Raw genomic sequence first — 22,302 nt, 5'->3', positions numbered from 1 at the left:
TGCCAATGGATCTGAAGAGTTGAAGCTCAGCAATTTACCCCCGGGGATCGCATCTACATTCCGACTTTAGTGCAATGATAAAGTGAGAGGAGATTTCACAGCCCCTCCAAGGCGATTTCTGTCACTCTGGTGGCGGTTAAAGTGGAAGGACATCAGGGCTGGCTCCACCTGAGTGATGTGAGATGAGGCACCGGAATCCCTCCACTGACACAGGAGAAGGATACAAATGTAAGTTAAGCATGGCCTAAGAAGTTTCCTTTCACTCCCCTTATAAGTGGTAAGAGAAATATTGAGTTTGAAATGAATACTAGAATGTTTTGTTGTGTAGGTTTTCTTTTTTTATAGTCTTCTTTTCTAATGGATGAGGAAGAGCAAATGTAAATATTAATGAGTTGTCTAGGGGTACACAGGATAATGATGTATTGTTACAGTCACAAAGAGACCTGGAAACAGAATCTGTGAAAAAATATGATGAATCAAATTTTGATAAGATTGTAAACGTTTATGGGTTCGCTGCCCAGAATGTTTGGTATGGGCACATGAAGGTGGTGGGGAGAGAGAAATCTGGAGGATCTTGTTATATGTGCGTACTCATAACCCATGCATCTGGCATACCTACGTTATTTTCCAGAGTTTCATTATGTTTAGTACACCTAGCCTTGTGTCAGGTTAGAGGGCAGTTTCAAGGGCAGTCAGTTACAGCTTCAGCAATTCCTGTCTAAGATGAATGTATAAAAAAAGATGTTAAGGAGCAGGAAAATAATGCACATTGTATTTGAAGCGTACAACTGAATCTCAAAGGCTGTTTTCTCGTAGATAACCGATGAGGGGTGAAGAGTTGTAGAGCTGGTGGAATAAGGGGCTATACTGATGAAATGGAAGAACAGACTAATGAAGATGGTGGAAGTATCTGGAACCTTCATATACATTGTCTGACATGGCTCAAGGAGCCAGAGTAACCTGTTAAGAATCAGCTACTTATACAGGTTTCTCTGTGCTTTAAGGGCGATCGCACGGTACCTGTGCGCACTAATGGAAAATACAGTCACATAATATGCCTTGCGCACCTGCCTAGTGGAACATCTGCATTGTTGGACACAGCTTGGACTTGTGGAGCAAATTCCTATCTGCATTTGCCTCCAGCCTGGTCGGGTGTATGCAGTTTGACTACACTGCATGTGGCCATCTATGTGGTTGCAGAAAAGTGCTTGACATTTGGAAGTGTGGTATCAAAGCCTGTATCTGTGCCTAAATTGCCCCTGTGACCCTTGCATCCTTCGGGTTTCTGTATGAGAACAGTAGATCAGAGTTTTCTGAGCCTATGAAGGTGGAACCTCCTAGTAGGGTCAAATGCTCAAATTATGTTTCAGCAGCATCTACAGAAGCACCTAACAGGATTCTAGAGCAGTACAGACTATTTAGCAAGGCTGAGACGGTTCTTGCCGCATTCGTGGTACTAGGTGTTCAAGCCATAGAAAATGCAAAATGGCTCCAGATTACCCCAATCAAACTGATTTTGTTGGTAAACTCTTCAGAGTTAGCATCTAGTGCCATCAAGGAAGAAATGTGTACTTTGAGGCGTATGACATTACAGAATAGCTACATCCTCGACCTCCTCACTGCTTTGGAGGGCAGGCTTGTTAGCAAAATTAGTAGCTCATGCTGCATCTTCATACCTGGGTACAATGATGAGAATGAGACACTTGCACAGACTATTACTGCAATGCATAAACTGGAACAGTCTATGGAAAGTGGGGCTGGCATTACATCCGATTTGTTGATTGAACCCTGGTTCAAATGGATGTCGTCATGGACGAGCCTTGCAATGAAGATCCTTATGCCGATGATCATTTGTGTACTGTGTTTTTTGTATTTGTCAAGTTTTTTTTATATATACTGTTCCTTTAGCATGCCAAGAACTGCTCATATCATTTATGCAAACCTGTCCAAGACTAGGGCCACGGTCAATGCATGTCCTGTGGGTACTCAAAATGTAAATTGGAAATTCATTGGAGTATCAGATTTTGGTCTTGGAAATGTATTAGTTAATGAATGTTGTAAAGGGGGAATGTTGGGGTAGATGGATTTTATCTCAATAGAAAGTAGAGGTTCACGTTGCTGTAGTGATAAACAGTACCCGCACCTCCCTGGGATCCAGCCCTTTGTGCAAAGTAAATCACTCCTAATTACCTTCCCACACAAATAAGGTTTAAGACGCACGATGAACTCGGTCTGGAAAAAATCCAATCACACAGAATATATGATGCTTGCATTTATAGTCTACAGTGTCTAATGAGAACTAAGCAGCAATTTACAATAATGTGGAAATAGAAAAGTGCAAGCTATATAATGCCAATTATCAATCACAGATGAATATGCAATTATTTGGTCTTACGCTCCTAATGAAATGTAGATGAAGGTACGATCTGATCACACCCAGGACCCTCACCGCTACAGGTGCCCGGCACTCCTCGGAAGAGGAGGGGAGGACTGGCCAAGCCCCCACAGTCCTACACCAGAGCGGGGATGTGATGCTAGGAGTCTCAGCCCAGATAGTGCACAGCTGGTCATCCAGGCACTGTTCTTCTTGATACGCGCGTCTTTCCAACAGCCCAGGATGAGTCCCCCCTTCCCTGGTCCAAGTATAGTTCTCTTATTAGGAGCTGCACGTCAATCATCATGACGTGTCAGCTCTTCGAGAAGCTTCTAGGCTCACCCTTCCGGGCAGTAAACATGTTTTCGCTTGGAAAGTTACGAGACTGGAAACAGCCAGTCTTGGCTCCCAGGCTTCGGGCGCTGTGTTTTGAGAAGATCTAACATTCTTGCCTTATCAGTGCACCTGACTCACAGAGCGAAGACAAGCAAAGCTGTGCCTGGCTCCCAAGGGCTGCATAGAGCCTCTTGCAAATGCTAGATGTTTTATGTCTTCAGAAAAGGCCTTCGCAATTAACCCCTTGCAAGCATGCAGGCTCACCCAGTTCGAGTGGCCTGGTTGATGTCAGCATTTTCCTCCATGCTTCGAATAGGCTCTAATACACACAAGATAGCTCAGTGGGTTAGTGCAAATGCAGGTTACTGCAAGCGCCTAGCAGTTTATCACGACAGTTGCGTGCACCATATTAATGTTAATATAAGACAAGAATGGATGCGATATTATTACAACGTTGTAGTTTTGTATGTATCTAGAATTGGTAATTAAGGGTTGTTAAAGGTTACTTTAGTGTCATTATTGTGTGTCTAGTGTGATACATTTTAGATTTGCAGACATGTAGCGGAATAATGAAGATTGTGTGAACATAATAGGAGAGCACATTGTGCAACTTAGCACAATGAGATTTAAATCACAAAGTTACACACAAAGTGGAAAAAGGCTCTTCAGTGGCAAACCCATTATAAACGATGTGGTCGTTTTTAACACACTGATATAAATATAAACATGCACACATGGATCATATATCGGGAGATTGGATGCTACAGGATTGGGCTGTGCAGGCTGTGGCCTGGGTTTGTGAAATAGATTTCTAGCTTGTTCGGAAGACTGGCTGGCCAAGGAGGATGGAAGTGATTGGCAGAGGAACAGCTGCAACAACATGGGAGATACTATTTACAGCTAAAATAGAGTGAGTGCAATGGGACCAGGATTTTGAGCTCGGAATTGTTTGAGTGGCCAAAGAAGCATCTGATGTTAGTGGCTAAAACTGTAGAAGGTCGACTGGAATGGAAGATGACTGCCGGGCTATGAGAGGGTCAAGTGGATTAGCGGGAAAAGAGTATAAAAGGACCAGAGGGCAGATTAATTGAAATGATGGTCACATAATCAAAGGGTGTGAAAGGACACCAAGAATAGGTATCCGGGGTGTGAAAGTGCTTCGAGAAACTAGTTAGTACCTGATCAAAGCTGCCTTATGCTAGCTCTCTATAGCTATATAAAGTGAAAGGCCCATACATGAACCATGCATGTCAGATTTAGCATTGCAGCTCCAAGGAATCAGTACTAAAACGGTATTGTATGCCCATGTTAGGGTTGTGTGTCCTGCAGGAACCCAAGAAGAGGGTTGGACTTGTATTTGCTATGTCATGAAATTGTATTTCTAAGGGGATGGTGCCACAGGGAAGGCAGCCAAAGATATTGTGGGGACCATATTTCCTTTTATAGGACTAAACCATTTGTATTGTGGGTGACGACTTTGTAAGGGAACATGAGGGAAATGTGGGAGTGTGTTAACTGTTCTGGAATTGTATATATACTGCACCTGTTTTATGGTTCAGGAAGATTCAGGTTAGTTTAATCTCCAATAAGTTGTCTAGCCTCTCCCCAGCGGCCAGTGTGAACCCAACTTGCTTTAATGAAATGTGTGTTCACTTCTTGAGAGGTGGGCCATTTTAAAGTACAGCGATTCGAGGTTTTTATAGCGCTATTGTCTCTGACCATAGAATCAGCCTCTCCTCTGGGTAGCTTATAGAACTACTTACATTCAATACAATTAATGAGCACCATATCCTAGTCAACTGGTGAGGTACAGTTGCTTTTGCAAGCAGAGTGGTGTGATTCCCAAAGTCAGCAGCAGATCCTAGTTAAGTCAGAGGATGACCCAGTGAACAGGGCATCTAGGGCAGTCTACCGGGGGAGGGCATGGTGGAAGCTACAGTGGTTTGCATTGGTACTACTTGTTCAGGCTCTGAAGATTTTGTGCTGGCAATGGATGTTCATGACCGAGGTGATGATGAACAACACTTTCGATAACACACCAACCCAGAGTGTGAAATACCAAGTGTGCCACATATTGTGTGTCTTTTGTCAGAACATAACTCAGGAGTGCATGATCCATTTACCATAGATGTTCCAATGAATAAGCAGAGTGGTTCACAAGCTGAATTGTTGTGTCCCTCCTCTCTCACAAATATTATGTCCCACTTATCTCACAGGGGTGAAGGCACAGCCTGAATTTGTATGTCTTGTCTACCCTTCAGGGGTGATGGCACATCCTTAAATTTGTATGTACCTCCTGTATCGCATGGATGAGGGCAAACACTCAATTTCTACATCTCTCCTATCTCACAGTGGTGAGGGCACAAACTGAATTTTCACGTCTGTCCTATAGGCCTGAGGGCACAGCCTGAATTTTTACCAAACTCCAGTCTACTATGTATGAGGAAACACTACTCAATTTGAATGTCTCTCCTGTCTCGCAGAGGTGGGGCAAAACCTGAATTTTCATGTCTCTTCTGTCCTGCAGGAGGAAGGCATACACTGAATTTCTTTGTCTCCCCTGTTTCACGGGAATGAGCCTACCACACTCAGTGTGTATGTTGCTCCTGTGTCAGAGGGAGGACTGAACAGCCTGAATGTGCATGTCTCTTGTATCTTGCATGGGTCATGGCGCAGATTGAATTTTGAGACGTTCCATTCCTGCAAGGGTGATGGCACAGGATGAATTTTTCATGTATCTCCATTCTTGCAGGACGAGCACACACACACACACACACACACATTTTCCACATCCCTCTCGTATTACAGGAATCCTCTTAGATACACTCATTCAGATGCTCTTTTTCCCCCCCTAACAAGGGGGCGTTTCTGGGCATTGAAAAGCGCGTCCTCAATTCACACATAAACAGAAACGAGGTTTATTCCTCTGCACCTTTTGACACAGGTAAAGGGAGAGGTGCAAATCATGACAGGCTCCTTTCTGATCCTGTCATATTTTTCTTTTGAAGTGTGACAACAGTGACTTAAACGTGGCTGTCACACTAGCATTTCCATTCCCAAACACAAATGCAAATGTGTTTTTTTTGTCATTTCAAAGAGATGGTCCCATGTGCTCCAAACATCACATGGTTTCTGGGAGCCCGTCATACGCACTCCCAACACTAATGTATGCAAGGGTGCTGGAGAGCGCATCTTTGTACTTTAGTCAAGTACCTCCGGAAATGCTCACGTCACCTTTGTGAAGAAGGTGAACTGAGCATTTATGAAAATAGCACAAATGAAACAAGCACATGCTCTGCGCTCATTCCATCTGTGCAAGGTTTGGAAAATCTGGCCCTCAATTACTTTTGTCTGTCCTGTCTCGAAGGGATGGGGAACAGCCTGCATTTTTACTTCTCCAGTGTCTCGTAGGGATTGTTACAAAGCCGGAAACTTCATGTCTCCAGTCTGGCAGAAATGAGGGAAGCCCCTCAATGTATACCCCTCTCCTGCTTCACATGGATGGGGGCACAATCAGAATGTTCATGTCCCTCCTTTTGGGCAGTGGTGAGGACACATACTCAATTTGTATGTCTCTCCTGTCTTGCAGGTATCAGGGCAAACACTCAATTTATTTCCAGAAGAGTGATTACACAGCCTGAATGTGTACATCTCTGTTGTTTTGCAGGGCTGAGGGAACAGCCTGAATTTCTATGTATTTTCTGTCTCGCAGGGATGAAGGCAAACACACACCATTTATATATCTTTCCTGTATCACATGGATGAGTGCAGACACTGCATGTTTACTGTCCAGCATGTTTGGGTCATGGAGCACAATCGATTTTTACATCTCTCCATTTACAGGGATGAGGGCCAACACAACATTATTTCATCTCTCTTGTCTCAGAGTCTCAATGTTTACATCTCTCCTATTCTGCAGGGGTAGAGCACATCTTGAATTTGTACATCTCTCCTATCTCATGGGGATCAGGGCAGTTATTCACTTGTTTCTTCTGTATTGTCTATAATGGGTGGGGGCACGGACTGACTTATGTTGTCCTTTCTATCCTACAATAGTGAGAGCACACATTCAGTTTTCACATTGCTCCTAACTTACAGGGGCCGGGGCACATCTTGCATTGTTATGTCTCTCCCATCTAATGGGTATGGGGGCAGTCATTCACTTGTTTCTTCTGTTTTATCTCTAACGGGTAGGGGCACAGACTGACTTATTTTGTCCTTTCTGTCCTACAGTAGTGAGTGCACACATTAAGGTTTCACATCACTCCTAACTCACGGGTGCTGGGGCACATCTTGAATTGTTATGTCTCTCCCATTTTATGGGGATGGGGGCAGTCTTTCACTTATTTCTTCTGTCTTGTGTCTAACGCGTGGGGGCATTGACTGACCTATGTTGTCCTTTCTGTCCTACAGTAGTGAGTGCACACATTAAGGTTTTACATCACTCCTAACTCACGGGTGCTGGGGCACATCTTGAATTGTTATGTCTCTCCCATCTTATGGGGATGGGGGCAGTCATTCACTTGTTTCTTCTGCCTTGTCTCTAACGGATGGAGGCACGGGCTGACCTATTATGCTCTTCCTATCCTGCAGGAGTGAGTGCACACATTCAATTTGTACATTTCTGCTAACTCACGGGTGCTGGGGCACATCCTGAATTGTTATGTCTCTCCTGTCTCATGGGGATCAGGGCAGTATTTCACTGTATTCTATTGTCTTGTCTCTCAAGGGTGGGAACACAGACTGACTTATTTTGTTCTTTCTGCCCTGCAGGAGTGAGTGCACACATTCAGTTTGTACATTTCTCCTAACTCACGGGTGCTGGGGCACATCCTGAATTGCTATGTCTCTCTGAGGAGACATGAGCCCAAATAGAGGAGTTGCTCATTGACCCACTCCCAAGTCTAAGCGGAGTACAATCAGGTGGTGGGACCCGATGTGAAACAGCGTCATCAAATCTCAGCAAGGCATACTACGCTGGTGCCAAAGGGTAGACTCTCAAGCATCCTGAAATATTAGAGTTAGTTGTGTTAGGAAATATAGCTCCACCTATTGCAGGTGTTCTCCCTAGACAAGTGATGACACATCTACTATAGAAAAGAAGCTAGTGAGTGTCATATGGTTTCACTTCTAGTAGGTCATCTACTTTTCAAATGTCTGTGCTCAATTGAATGTTTATTCGTCAACAAACAAACCATGATGTTAAATTAAACACATTTTAACGTCATATGTCTGGGTATTTCAATTTTAGGTGTTTTGATTTCTTTTTCAAATGTTGAACCATTGCTACTTTTGTGTCATTTGTTTTTATGGACCTGAAGAAGAAAATGAAGCCAGCATATGCAAACCCCCTCGAGAAACAAATACACATTATGCATAAAGGCCTGCTGTGCCCCCTAATCACAGAAAAAGGCCCAACATGTTTAAATGTACCTGGGCTGGTGCTTCTCAAAATGATGCTCTGCACGGCTATTATTGGATTGTGCATCAATTATTCCCGGCTGAACATGTGCCAGCACAGTAGGCACAATGTCCAGATCTGCTGCGCAATGTTGTCTACCGCACTGTCCTCTCGGTCCTTGACACTGTCTCCAAAACTCCCTGGAATAGCACCTAGGATTAACTTGGCCATTCTTTGGGTAGGTACCAATGCATCACTGTGTGAGCAGTACCCGCTCAGAGCCGGGACAAGCCTGCAATTGTGACATCAGTGTTGCCATTGCCCTATGCCCTTCTAAGCGGTGCGAGCTGTAGTCCCTTCATCACTGGTATGGGGGTGGGATGTGGCAATCTTATCATATTGCGTACAGGTGACAGCAGAGCATGTGGTTCAAGATGGTTGTAGTATCCAGTGATTGGGAGCAGAGATCTTGGAGGCCCTAATTGAAACCAAACTGTTTTTTTATGAATCCTCCTCACACCTGTTGCACTGACTCTCCTCCTCCTGACCCCTACAGTACTCACAGTGCCACCGGCGAAGGCTCCTCCCAGGCGTCTGTGTCAGTACAACCACCATTCCAACCATCATCCCCATGGACCCCAGCAGCATACTCATCACCACCAATCCGACCAACTACTTCTGCAGCAGGAACATCTCCCCGAGAACACTCTTCCCCTGTTCACCACCCTCTAAGAGATCCACGTCTACTGGATCCAGGTTGCTCTACTCCTTCTGCACTGACAGCACCTCATCAGATTCCTCCCCCTGCATCCCTGCCTTTTTCCCCAACACAATCTAGGTTTTCTAAAGAAGTTTTGTTTTTCCTCTAAGAAAGGATAACAATGAAGGTTGTGGATCTAAAACACCAAAGGTCTCCCTAACAAATAAATTAAAATGGTGTACCAATTCAACTGGCTTCCAAAGTTAGACAACATTCCAGGTTTCCCTTACTTAACTAAAAACGGTTCTGCATTAAAATCACAACACAGTCAAAAAGGATTAACGAACAAGCAAAAGAAATGGCTCCCCAAAGGAACTACCCGAGTGCCTGGCAAACAAATTGAGAAAACAAAAATAAAAGGCAGTGAAGCCACCACAATTATGATTGCTACACTACCATGAATGAAGTTATGTGATTTTAGAGTCAATGGGAAAAATACCAGGGACACAGAGGATCTTTTCTCAAGTATATTTACTTCATGGAGTGTGAGCGCACAGTCTAAGAGGGTGCTTTAAAATAATTCAATAAACACACAATGTTCAGGGGTGATACTCACATTATCATGACTCAGCATTGCCCCCTTTGGTGGCCCAGTGGTCCCTGAGGTGTATATGACAGTGCAGCACTGATTACTCTTCAGGGTATTCGTGATGTCATCAAGATTAGAATCAGGAATGTCAGATCCCAGCTGCATGAATTCCTTCCACTGTTGACAAACATAATTGGATGCATCAGAAAGGAAACACACAAGGCAAGCACTGCCCACAAAGCCAGCCACTGCAGCGCTGATGCCCATAATGCATGCATTCTCTGACAGCCAGCGCATACTTAGGGCCTGCTCACTAGTTTGACAGTCGTGGTAAAACAACGAGCAGTTGTTGTCACTGCGTGCTTAACCACTCTGATCAATTGTGAGTTCACTTTTAAAACTTGTTTTTCCGTGTGCTTTTGTCTGGCGGATTTTAACACCACACAAAGCAGTACCACATACAGTAATTACCGGACCCCCATTGTGTCCTATGAGAATCAAAAATGGGAATCGTACTCATACGACCTATCCGGTCACCTGGTAATTACCACATGCAGTAACAGTAAACGAGTTTGGAGGTATTACCATGTGTAATACCTCGAAACTCATAATCAGGTCAATAGAGAGTCCCCTTAAATGGCTCAGATATTGACCACAAGGGGTGACAAATGAGATTGCATGTCACAGAGGATTCCTATTATGCATCGATTATTCTGTATTCATTCTACTTAGCAAGATTTTAAACAAAAACCTACAGAACCCAAAATCCATATCCACCCTCTAACATATGAGGCAGTCCCAGTATATCCCAGTGCTTTCTCTTTTCCAATACAAATACGTCAAAAATATCTCCTCTGCTACTATGGAGAAATAAGAGACGAGCTGACATGAATGATGAAATACAACAGGTGATATCAGAAACACAGGAGCAGACTAAGCACAGCCATGGTAGAATGCATCTGCCAGTAAACAGACACATATAAAATCAAGGTGGTAACAGATGGAGGGGTAATTTTCACCTATGTGCAATTAATAGAATTCCGACTCTCGGTCACATTCGCTAGGAATATTCTAAATTCTGTTTCATGACACATAGGTGTCCTACTATGCATGTTTATGTCCTGGCCAAATCAGACCATGAAGTGTGCAAAATAGGTTTACAATACACCTGAAGAAAGTCCTGTCATTGGACAAGGTAGGATGATGAAAGAATCTGCTAACTATTAGCCCCAGATCCAAATGCCTTGACTACCATCTCCCCTCTATCAAAATGGATGCCAGACATAACCCAACTATTCAAATTGGGGGAGGAGAGCAGGAGAAGGTATTCGGGAAGGAAATTGAGTTTATGGCCCTTGGAACGTGCATTTGTTAATGGATGGGATTATACCAGAATAATTCTGAGTGAAAATAACCGGACAAACTCAAAAGATGGCAAGTTACTGTTTTATTAACAATTATCTAAAACAGTGATTTCTCAATGATTTCCCCAAAAAAAATACACTTCATATGCTCAGAATGACGTCATGCTACGTGGCAATAGTGAAAAACCTATCAAGGGTCGGATTGGTTTAGGCAAATATCTAGATATGCAATCATATAGGAGCTAGGATTGTTATTGGCTGCCCTTTATCAGGTGGACAATTTATGTCTACCTCTTCAAACATGTCATTTAAGAAAACTAGTTACACCGTGTTTCATTGGTCTTCTATGCTATAAGGTCCTTTGTTATACGGACGAACACAATTGGTTGTCACGCTTGTGCCATGTCTGGAATATTCGGTTCATTTAGCAGCTCGTAAGCCAACACCCAGGTGCAGGGAGATAGGACATAAAGCTACCTCACCACCCAATTAGCCCAGCATTTCTCATCACCCATGCCTTCTGCCATGAAATTGTCTTTGTACTTGGCCTTTCAGAGTATTGGGAATGCCCAGGAGTAGTTTTTCCAAACTGAAGCTAGCAACAGCACATTAAAGCTCTCTTATAAATGTCCCTTTCTTCCCCACTAACCTTCCCCACCCCCTTCCTTTTCAGATCTTCCAGAGCGCCTGGAGACCATGAAAAATGGCAGTGGTGCGCGGGACAAGTCCCAATAACAGAACATAGCATAACACGTCAATATTTCGAAAATCTATAAAACAGGGAAAAGAAATAATTGAGCAACTATCTTCATTCTTTGTTAAGCATGACACCAGACCCCATGCAGTGACAATAATAATTATTTTTTTTAGTATTGATTTGGCTGAAAAATGCAACCTTTCAATACAAAATATTCTGATCATTTACATTGGACAACAATTCAAAATTTTGTAAATGTTGAACACATTGATCTTAAAAAAAAGAAACACAATTAAAATTTAGATAAACTGAAATTCACATCAGTCTAAACCATAACATTCTTCACTAAGAAATGATGGGTAAACATAACAAACATTGAATCCTAACCCATTGGTTAAAAAATTCCATTTTGGACTCGTCATTATCTAACTTCAATTCATTCAGATAGTTCATTGTTGCATATCCCACTGTCCTTGAATACACATGAAATACATATTTCCATAAGACTTTAGTTTCCATGTGTTTCATGTGTTCAAACAACATTTTAAAGTGCTTGTTTCTTGTGCTCTTTAATTCTGGACATTCTGTGATGATATGCTCAAGGGATTCTAAGCTACTATTACAAAATATACAAGTGGGAGGAGAAGGGGGAGAATATACAGAAGAAGGAGATTAATGTCACCCAAGACTAACATATAATCATCACACTTTTCAGCAGATATCCTGACAAAGAATTCCTCTATAAATTCAAAAAAACATGCTGGCGATAAATGTGCCCTGCCCCAGAATTGAGTATACATCATTCATCAGTTTAACAGATTGTATAAATGGCATATGCACATCATATATTGATACCTTAAACCCCTTTGATTTTATTATAGCTACCATAAGGCCTGCCATCGGACGCCCCCTAGCTATGCTTATTGCTTATTGCAGGTTCTGTTATAATCTCATAGCCATCCCATATAGGGGTTTCTAATAGCCAGCTGTAATATTCCCCCATTCTCAATGTTTTGCACCGGATCTGTTTGGCTTTCAGTATCTTTTAGTCCACAGTGTCTGAAAATCTCATACTGTGGTTCACTTTCTCTTGTAGCTCCGTTTGGCAACCCATCTTTGCTTTGAGTTGATATTTTTGTTAGCAAGATAGTTTGGTAGTTATTTTTTTGATCCATTGCCTCATACAGTTTGGCCAGTGATAATAGGGCAGCATTAATGGACAACAGCGTGATATATATTCATGTGCCCCTGCATTGACACCTCTTCCATGCAGGGATTAGTAGATTGTACGGAAGGTTGCCCATCCAGTGGCCTGTGCACTTGTCTTGGAGTTGGCGGGACGAATGATAAATCATTTACCGATGTGTCTTCTTCTAGACATGTCGATGATTCCAGAGATACTTCGACATTTTTAGTTATTGGTGTTTGGGCTTCTTGGACTTCTTCAATTCTCCCCGCGAGGCTACAATCATTTGGATTTAGTCTTTGGATGGGTGACAGGTCCTCTACCTGCATTAGATTGCCCATATTAGAATGCACAAATACAACTTCTTCTTCATGAGCCGAGGCCAAGCTCATGTTCATGAAATTGAGTGCATCTTCGTCCACTTGACCCGTAATGCGCAGGTTTTGATAAGCTTCTCTTAACCTTTGTTGAGACGCTACAGTACACATTTTGGGAGGGATTTCATTAATCTTGTCTAATTTTTTATATGACGCCTGGATGTTGTCATCACAACGTCTACTTTCATTTTCCATAGTAGTATCTGATATAGTACTTGCAACTTTGTCAGAATTCATTGTCGATATAGTGACCTTGATGGCTGCTACTTCTTTGTCAAGGCAGCTGTTCAATTCACGCAATTTGCCTTGTTTAGCCTGATTGGCTTTGATCGTTCCAGCTTCATTTGTGTCCGTTTCCGATATCACGCCAGAGTTGTAATAGAGGCGGATGCCGGCACCCCTTGTAATTGAATGGTTTCTAGTTTTGTTCAATGTTTTTGAATTGCCTCTGCAAGCCAATATTGTTTTTCTTTGTTGTTGTTTCTGAATCTGGGTGTTAACAACTACTTGATTATTTTTCATTGCCATGACTGTTTCATCCTTAAACAGGGCTACATTCACTGCCGGCATACCAGTTTTTAGGGTGAACTGGCCCATTTCCATTTCTCTGAACCAAATGGGACGGTAACTTCAAGTATATTAAAAAAGAAAAATGAAAAGAAGAAACACTTGCGAATTTAAACAGGCAAATGTTATGTCAGCACGCCTTGCACAGTTCAAACAGGCTGCAGTTTCACTTCAGTTTAATGCTAGCTTATTATTCTAAGGTACGTATTGTACCTTTCAGCCACTATTTGCGCAACTCTTTCACAATTGCCATTCAACGACCGGGCCCATCAACTTGGACAAGTTGAATAAAAGATAGCAAAATCGATAACACAAAAACCAAAAAGTAGATATAGTGACAGGCTAAGTACTTCATTTTTTTTTTGTTTTAACACAAGAAGCTTAGATAATCATACATGTGACCTTGCATTGAGATTGTTCACAGAGGGACTCCAAAAGTTACCTGATATGCTAGCTCAAAAGCAGGCCCCCTCTCCCCTGGCTATCCCGCTAGACAGCGAGACAGCAGGCAAAAACACTTGCCAAAAGCACTTTCCCAAATGCGTGTGCACCGTGCTTATATCTATTTCCGGGTGGGAGGGCGGTATTAGCACTACAACAAAGACAGAAAAAGTCAAATTATTAATGGGAATGAGCGTTACACGCTGGTGAAATGCTGGTGAAAGTCTATGTTGTTGCTCTATGGGGCTCTGTGGGCCAATAAGAGTCCAGAAAAATCGTACCAGTCTAATCACAGCTCACGCCAAGTCCACACAAAATCACGGGTCCAATGCTGTTCAAGCACCGTCACAATTAGATTCAAGCAGCAGAACACAGCGAGACAGCAGGCAAAAACACTTGGCGAAAGCACTTTCCCAAATGCGCGTGCGCAAATGCGCGTGCACCGTGCTTATATCTATTTCCGGGTGGGAGGGCGGTATTAGCAGAGTCCAATCACAGCTCACGTTGCCAAGTCCACACGAAATCATGGGTCCAATGTTGTTCAAGAGCCGTCATAATTCGATTCAAGCAGCAGCACACAGCGAGACAGCAGACAAAAACACTTGCCAAAAGCACTTTCCCAAATGCGCGTCTTAAGTAGATGCCAGTGGGTCTCGTTCCGAATGCAAAGTTCTTTAAGGCCCGTATGACTTTTTGGTTCTTTTGAAAATTCCTTCAAATGTTCCAGATCTTGATGTCTTTCATCAGTGCAGTGTCACAATATCACTCAGCGTTACATGCATTGTCACCAAAAACTCTGAGGAATCAGGACAAGAGCGTTTCATAAAGGGTGACAATAATCTACCCAAAAAGTCCAGTGTCATGACATCTACCAGCCTTCTGAAAGAGGTCAAGAATTAACAGCTTTGCTGCCAGTTGTTGTATGTTTTGTTGGATGTTTTAATTGGGAGACATCTAATTCAGGGGCATTTTGCACTGACACCAAACGTTGCATGCACAATTTTCCTTTTTTTGGTAAACTTCTTTTAAAGAACCTGGGACTCCCAATTTAAAAATATTGATTTCCTACAACCTCCCTTTCTTTTCGGGATGTGAAACCCACAGGGTTGCACAGAAGTCTGATTTATTAACACAAAGGAAATGAATCGAATCAATGTAAGCATTCACATATTATGCCTCTATGAAATTCCAACATCAGTAGTCAAAACGTAATTATTGTGAAAGTGAACTTTTAAAACACACACTTCAGCATGTGTCAATTGTATTATCCTGAGTGTTCATCCCCCAAGCGTTGAACAGTGAATGAGGGCTTGGGATAAAATTATCATTTTATAGAAACCCTAATTAAATCAGACCATCCCTGCCTATCTAAATCTCTCTACTTCTTATTCATTCTGAAAAAACAAACCCACAACTCAATGAACCCGTCATAAATTACCACATTCTAAAAAAACAAATTTCTAGAAACGCTGCTTAACTCTCTGCATGTGAATCTCTTGCAAGATGAAAAAAAAAACATGTGGTTGCTAAATGTCTTTCCGGGGTGTTTCTATTGAACTACCGTGTAAAAGTGTTAATTTGTCATTTGCAATTGTCAACTTACAGGTGAGAAAATAGGGGGCCATTAATAACTCATTCCCCCTTTTCTTAACAATGGCTCAGCACCAGTACCAGAAGTCTACTTGGTGATGTAACCAGGAAATGACTTCAATTACTTTATTTTTCCAGGTATGCACACTGTGAGATGTCCTTGGCTTTCTGTGCTTGTATATTGCACAGAAAAGGAGTCATGAGATCGCTCTCTATAAACACCATAGGATCTGTTTAATCAAATCTATAATGTATTCATTTGAAGCATTTAGAGGTAACATGTTTGTCACAAAAAAAACGCAAATAGATGTCTAAGCAGGGGCGTAGGAGACACATAAAATCTGGGGGGGACAGGGGACATCTTGGGAACGTCGCTTTATTTATTTATTTATTTATTTATTGATTTATTGTGTTTTAGTCAAAGAACTCGACTTTTCACAAAATTAGAATTAAAATAGCAGTACGTATTAAATAACAAATATCACTGTATAAAACAAGAGAAAAGAAGAAAAGAAAACAGAAGAAAATTAAAGGATGCAGCAGCAAAGAACATGTTTTTGTATGTTTCATTTCTGGATTTTTCATCTGACTATGAGCTCATGATAAGAGAGAGGAAATAATGACTTCCAGTGGGCCACAGCTAGGACGCCAGCTTGTTAAGAGGCAGATCACCTGTAAGCGGACTCCTGCCAAATAAAGAAGTTGAAGCCTTTTCTACCAACAGCAAGTTGCTACTTTTTTTGTGTGGGGCAAGGAGACGTGTGTGTCTCTTGGAATGGAAAGATGGGGGTTTCAAAGAAAGAGGAAATCTTGTTTGTACCTCTGAGTAAGCCCTGTTATGGGAGTAGAGGGACCAGGTGTGTGATGTTGCTGCTTTGACTGTCCTCCGGGGGAGGGGTTACAGCAAACAAGGAGGATGAGCGATCGCAAGCCCACCCCCTTATAAGCACTCCCCAGGTCCGCGGCCAGATGTGTCAGACCCGGGGGATGCCTAGTAGGTGGGGTGTATGTGGGCCCAGGAGGGTGGCCAGAGGGGCAGCCCGCTATATGGGCTGCCTCTCTAGTGCCCCTGTGAGGGCCGGGCCAGCCTCTCACGATGAGTCTGGTCCCTCTTATTCCATCTCATGCTGGCTTCAGAGCCTAGCCTTTCTTTGCCTTTGTTATTCTGAATGCAGAGCTGGACTATGTTCCTTTCTCGTTTAACATTTGCTGCAAAGCCTGATCTATTTGATTCTGTCATATGTTACTAGGACGGCAGAGCATGGGTCCTCTGCCCTGTTACATTATTCAAAGAGCCCCTCTGGCCTTTCTTTTTCTCTCCCTTGTCTCGCTGCTTGCTTGCTTAATACATACCTCCTTGCTTGAACACTCAACATATTCTCCCTAACACAGCAATGGCAGATGCAGTCTGTCTTAACTTCTGTTTGTTCCGTGTCTTGAATTGGCCTCTTATTTCCGCTTTTCTGTCTGCAGCAGAAAGGCATATTATGTCAGAGGCTGGCAACTGCCTTCCTAATGCCTACACAAGAGACACAACTCTTGCCTTTATTTCTAACAGTAATTCAGTGGATGAAGAAACGAGAGAACACACATATTGCTTATAAATGAAGGGGGTGCTGTCACACTTGGTTAAGACATTTTGATCACGCCAGGAGCTCATTTCCAGCTGCAATTAAGCAATTACCTTTTAGACTTCTGACTTTAAATAACATTAGTATCCCCTGGAAAGCACAAATGTTGTTCAACAGGGTTCCTGGAGAACGAGGGGTACCCTACTCGTGGGCATGGATGATTGCAGGGCATTCTTGCCCTGGCTTGGAGCCTGGCCCCTATAGCCATGATGGGGGGAGGGGCCTATTACTTTTGGTTGTACGTACCCTTTGAGGGTGGGCAGACATCGCCTCCTGCTTTGGCCCACTAACAGCTCTGCTTTGCAACTTTATCACACATACCTGTCAGGTTGCATGTAACTCAATGCTACTAATGTTATCAGCCTCAGATGTCTGGAATCCCTTGCCACATCAACTAGGGTACAGGCTTGCCACCTGAGACTTACCCATGTCTGAGTCAGCAACTGTCACACTGTGGGGAAGACACACACACAGAAAGAGCAGGGTAGAGTGACCTTGTGGGTTTTTCCCACTTCTTCCTCGGGGTGGGCACAATTCACTCCTCAGAGAAAGTGGCACATGCTCGGCAACATTCTCCCACTTTGACAATGTCACCCAAAGAGCGAAATTGGCCTTACGGGTCCTGTTAGGGGACCAGGGCGCAAATAACAGGCTTGCCATTAGCAAGCCTGTTATTTGCGCCCTCCCCATTCCCATTGAGCCCTATGGCGGCTCAATGGGAATGGGGAATGGTTTGGTCAATGGGGACTTAACAGTCCCTCCAGGGTCGGAATGGACTGGTAAGTCCCCATTGAACCAAACCGGAGTTGGTACCAGTATGGGAGGCAGCCATGGAGCTAATTGCTCCATGGCTACCACCATACTCGGAATGACCCCCATTGTCTCCCTTAATAATACTCAGTTTGTTGGGGAAAGGGGTTAGAGCGGCGGTGAAGTGAGAGAATTGATTGGCTAGGTGGCAGAGAGGCAGCCATTGCAGCCCGTGCAGGACGAGTGGACGTGGAAGCATGATTGGACCTTTGACCTGTGCGGCTTAGTTTCAACGTACTGCATTGAAGTCGGGAAAAGTGAAGACCGCAGGTGAGAGCAGCAACCGATGACTATTCACTTTGTTGCTAAACAAGCTGTTCCCAAGCCCCTCTAAGTAGAGGGTTGGTTTGGCCTCACTCCTCCCCTGTCCTGCTACTGAATATATGGTCTCTGAACAGTGTGTCACAACCCTAAATTGGGTCCAGGGCGGTAACTGCGAGTTCTGTACCTAGGAGCTGCTCCCGGCTGGCAATTGGAGTCAGATTAATACCAATTGATGAGACAGCCTAGCCTTACTTCTGACTTGCATGCAGTGGCTTATTTCCTCTGCACCTCGCTACCCCTACTGCTCCCCTTCTCACCCGCTCACCCTCTGGTAAGGATGAAACATAAAACTCAACATAGATGAGGCCTGCAGAGTGGGATGTCAAAGGTGGCTAAATGCCAACGGAGCCCAGAGTGGACGGCAGGGGACCTATTTGTCGTGCCATCAACGAAAAAAGAGAAAAGGAAGGTATATTGGCTCTGCCTGAACGGTCACCCCAGGCAATAAAGCAGCCCATCCGCACAGGTTTCTTTGAGGTTAATGGCAATGAAGGATACCTCTCCGTTGTCTAGCCAAATGGTAGCCTCGAGCAGGGTGGACCAGTTAGGAACTGCTCTGGGATCACTCGACCAGAGAGAAGCATGGCCTGGTCTAAACACATTGGTAGAAGATTTGGATCCACACACCGAGGAGGATTTTGACAAGCATGTACTTAGCCCTATCGCCTCGATTGATAATAACGGATCACTGCTCCATTTGTGCCGAACGTTGAAAGGTAATTCTCTGGGGAAAAACATGGAGTGGGGAGTAAACGTTAATATAGTAAATCTGTCCAGGAGCCCTAATTTAATTGCACTAGCAAACGGATTTGACACAGTGGTAGAAGATAACATACAGGAGGACCGTACGATAACTCCGCCAAGAGTAGACCACCATTCTGATATGAAAGTTTCCCTTCAGATGCTTGACACAATAACAGCTAAAATAGATAGCCTCTACAATCTTTGCTCGGACATGGCAGCTGATCACCTTCAGTTAAGGACAATTACGAATAATATTGCCGGCATTATCCTTGGGCACTGCACTGAGCCCACACACTTTACAGGTAAAGGGCCTCATTACGAATCAGGCGTTAAGGGGTTAACGGCGCCGTAACCGGCGCCGACCCTTAACGCCTGATTAGAAGGTCCCTTAGCGCCATGGTGATTTTAACGCCTGCTTTTTGCAGGCGTTAAAATCCATGGCGCTAAGGGACCATGGTGCTAATTACGCCACCGTAATTTACCGTGGCGTAATTAGCGCCTTCCCCACTCCCATTATGCCCTATGGGGCAAAAATGGGAATGCGGAAGGGTAAAATGGGAAATGGGGATTTACCGCCCCACTCACCTTGGAATGGGGCGGTAAATCCGCCATCCACCATGGTGTAAACATAGTTTACACCATGGTGGTAAGGGTACGATCCAGGCGGTAACTTACCACCTGGGTCGTAATGAGGCCCAAAGTAATTATGGGAGGCACTCCAGAGAATAGTCAGAGCCATGTGCAAGTCTCAATTTGAAAACCTCCATTGAGACAGACAACTGCAGAGGGAAGTCCAATGTCCAAACAGGACGCCTCGAAGTTCACTGCTCCTCACCTAGTTCCGCATTTGACTAATTATGATTTGTTGAACATTGCTGCCTATGATGAAGACGGTTCACTAGATGCATTATGTAAGGAACTGTATATGATGAGGAGGGAGTCCTCTGCATGCACTTACACAGTTCCATAGGGAGCCCCCAAGAGAGTTGATCGGAACCAGATTAAACAGCTCACCTTTGCAAACGCAGCTCCCGTAAGGCATCCCGATAAGAGATCCCCAAGCAGGACAATTGGTCATAAACTGGTTAGAAAGAACCAAGGAGATGGTACACTTAGACAAGTAACTCTGTGAGGCCTAATCGTTAAATGGAACTACCCAAAACCCAGGCTACAACAGACCCCTGCGAAGATAGCTGCTAAAAAAGGAGCTAAGTATACTTGAACATAGGGGTAGACCAGGTGTATTATCCTGAAAAGTAGTGGAAACTTGTATAGAGCCTTACCCATTGCAGTACCAGGCCTGCCAAGTAGCCGACTAGGAGGTACCTAAATGTGATTACTACCGACCGCAAGTGGCGACATGTGGGGGAGGTGCACCTTCAGATGTGGACATAGATCCAATAGTCGAATGGATTCCCCATAAACCAGCCATGGTCTGTGTTCCCATTGATCAGTATCTGTATGGCCAATGCCCGGCTGGGAGACCGATACTAGCAACACTGGTAAAACTTGAAGAATTGTACCCAACGGCCGCTAGCCCGCTTTTGAATCATACCACTCTGTTAGGCATCTGGAGGAGTATATCAACATTGTCCCAATAAGCAGCAGAGACATAATACGAATTGAACTACCCCCATGGGAAAGCACAATGTACTGGGCTCTGATCAACTTTGTGTACCCCATGGTGGTATCCCTAATATGTATATGTAGCGACACACTATTACAACTAGGATATAAACTGACCTTCCGATACTTTCGAATAAAATCTAATCTAACGTTTTTCGAGCAATATCATAGGGGGAATCCGGCAGGGGGCAGCGTATCTGACAATACTAGACTTATGTATAGGAACTCTTCCCGGACCCACTTTCACAAGGTCACACAGACAAACCCACGGGAGGCGGGAGCATATCAGCCACAATCCTATGAAGAACTTGCCAACCTGGGGGAACCGCCAATGGGGCATTGAAGGTGTGCCATAGCCAGTTGGAACACTAGGGGAAATATCCACCTTGTGGGTAAGGATGGGTCTGGGCATGTGGAAGGGAGTGGGCGGAAAGGTCCATGGGTGTCAGTGTTGGTGGATCAGCACCCCGTGGAGATGCTGGTGGATTCGGGGTCACCTTATACCCTGGTGGCTCCGGAAGTGTACCGAGATGTTTTGGGTAGACAGGTGGCTACTCTGTTGCCTCCGGATATCAATCCATCTGAATATGGGCAGAATCCTATTGATATACTAGGATACAATTGGTCAAACTTTCAACGGCAGGCAAACTGTGGGTAAATTGTATGTAGCTTCAAAAGGCACGAGTGTTTTGGGTTGGGATGAGCAGGCTGCATTGCAGTTACGGATTCACCCGGGTGAGGAGGTGCCGGTTCTCAGTGTGATGCAGGGGGCGGGGCAAGAGCTTGCAATGGTTACTCCTGCAGTGCTCATGGGTGAGTTTCCTGAAGTGTTTTCAGACACCCTTGGTAAGCTCAGAGGTTTTACCCATCGCATTGTCCTGAAGAAGAATGCGATTCCTAAGGTGCATAGTGTGAGGGGAGTACCCGTAGCGGCGAGAGAGGCATTGAAAGTGGAATTGGATAAATTGCAGACTGCGGGCATAATTGAACCTATTGAGTCCTCAGAGTGGTTGTTCCCCATGGTTTTAGTTAAGAAGGGTGACAGGACCATTAGAATGTGCGTAGACCTTAGGGAACTGAATTCTAGCATATGGGTGGATCGGCACCCCTTACCAAACATCAATGAGTTGTTGTTAACATTAGGTGATGCCAGATATTTTTCCACTTTTGATTTGTCAACGGCATATCACCAGATTGACCTGCATAAGGAGTCCAGGCCCCTCACTTCGTTTGTGACTCCATTTGTGGCGTTTAGGTTTTGTCGCATGCCTTTTGGCCTGGCTTCGGCTGTGTTCCAGCGGTTAATGCAGCAGATGTTTGGGGGTGTATTGGGGGTCAGTTACTTTCAGGATGATATTTTGGTTTGGGGCAAGAGCAGAGAGGAACATGATTTAAGGGTGAGGAGGGTCATGCAGATTCTCAGGGACAGAGGTCTAACTGTAAAGTTAACCAAGTGTCAGGTGGGTGTGGAGAAGGTTACATATCTTGGGCATACTTTGAGTTCACAAGGAGTGAGTCCCAAAAGGGAGCTTGTACAGGTGTTGA

The sequence above is a fragment of the Ambystoma mexicanum genome, chromosome 6p (assembly GCF_040938575.1).
Source record: "Ambystoma mexicanum isolate Mex_15411 chromosome 6p, UKY_AmexF1_1, whole genome shotgun sequence".
Taxonomy (NCBI): Eukaryota; Metazoa; Chordata; class Amphibia; order Caudata; family Ambystomatidae; genus Ambystoma; species Ambystoma mexicanum.
The sequence above is the reverse complement of the archived record's forward strand: the minus strand, read 5'-3'. Positions refer to the sequence as shown.